This window comes from Diaphorina citri, unplaced genomic scaffold (genome assembly GCF_000475195.1).
Source record: "Diaphorina citri unplaced genomic scaffold, Diaci psyllid genome assembly version 1.1 scaffold14414, whole genome shotgun sequence".
NCBI lineage: Eukaryota > Metazoa > Arthropoda > Insecta > Hemiptera > Psyllidae > Diaphorina > Diaphorina citri.
The window spans coordinates 1-1,244 of NW_007391779.1; the positions used below are offsets into that span (position 1 = coordinate 1).

Below are 1,244 nucleotides of genomic sequence, written 5' to 3' on the forward strand. Positions count from 1 at the left end.
CTCCTACAAATATCCATGCACTGTCTTTGTACTGGTCATGCCAAGACGTTTTTGAACCGGAGCTCAATTCTTGTTCACAAAGCTTCTTGATGTTCTTGACGTTTCTGAAACAAACAATTCGAAAAATGATTATTCTAATTATTTATTATTTTACTAGGAATTAAAATATTCCCTTCAGTAGAGAGGTAACAACTGAGCTCTTCTCATGATCTGGGTTTTACCCTCCATTCAGTGCCAAGCTACCTGTATATGCTGCAGTGGCGTAGCGTGTATGTATGGCGGCCATACAACTCAAAAGTTCACTCTAGTGCCCATAAATATTATTGGCATGTACTGTGATGGGACTTGGTAGACCTGTGCATGAGCGCTACACGCCCTACACTTGAATTTAGACCATGCTACGCCACTGCCTAGCATTAACATCACCCTGGGAAAAGTTAGTCGGCTGCAACTGCCCAGATGGAGTTGAATTACAATCCCATCTACATTTTAGTGGAATGGTCAGATTCCTAACCCAAGGACCTGGATTGGAGAGTTGCCAACCCATGTCAAATAGTGTGGGATAGTTTAGCTCACAATAAAGGGTGAGAAACTTTAGTTCTGTCAAAGCTACCATCACCATAATCTGTTTAGGTACTTACGTTAATGGATTCATGTCTCAGCAAAACACCAAGTTATATAGTTTGAGACCAATTGTGGGAAACACTCCCCTTATGAAACTTATCTGAATCAGGAAAACTCGAAAACAGATTCTTGTCTTGTACAATTTATAATCACCAACATTTATTCTGTACTTGTAGAACAATAAACATGTGTGGGAACACTCCCCTTAGGAACTTTAAACTTATTTTCTTAAGAATTTACATGTCTATCTGGAAAAATGTAAAAGCTCAACTTGGAAAACTTGGAACGTCTTATTTCGTCTTGGGAACGTCAAACGTCTTCCTTTCCTCTTCTTTTCGTCTTCATAATTTCAAAATCTCCCACATAACTACAACCAAAGAGAAAACGTCGTAAGGACGTGTTTACACGTAGGCTATCGCGACACCAATTGTTGAGGTTCTATGGAAAAAATGGTTCAAAAAGGTTTTAAAATAGGTGCTAGATAGTTGTAGCTGAAAAAATACAGGAAAATATTGTAAATAACTAGCTCAAGCTCAGTACAGGAATTTCCTCCTCAGGTAATATTTTTAAATTAACATTTTTTTTTTTGAAAATTCCCGCGGCGTATTTTAAAATTTTGA

General features: G+C 37.9%; 1 long non-coding RNA gene across 1 annotated transcript; it reads right to left on the reverse strand.

Moving 5' to 3' along the window:
* Positions 1 to 17: 17 nt before the first annotated feature.
* Positions 18 to 1,043, reverse strand: LOC113473081. Its single transcript, XR_003395157.1, has 2 exons — positions 642 to 1,043; positions 18 to 104 (listed from the first exon to the last, which is right to left on the reverse strand). It is a non-coding gene; the product is annotated as an uncharacterized LOC113473081 (long non-coding RNA).
* Positions 1,044 to 1,244: the final 201 nt, after the last annotated feature.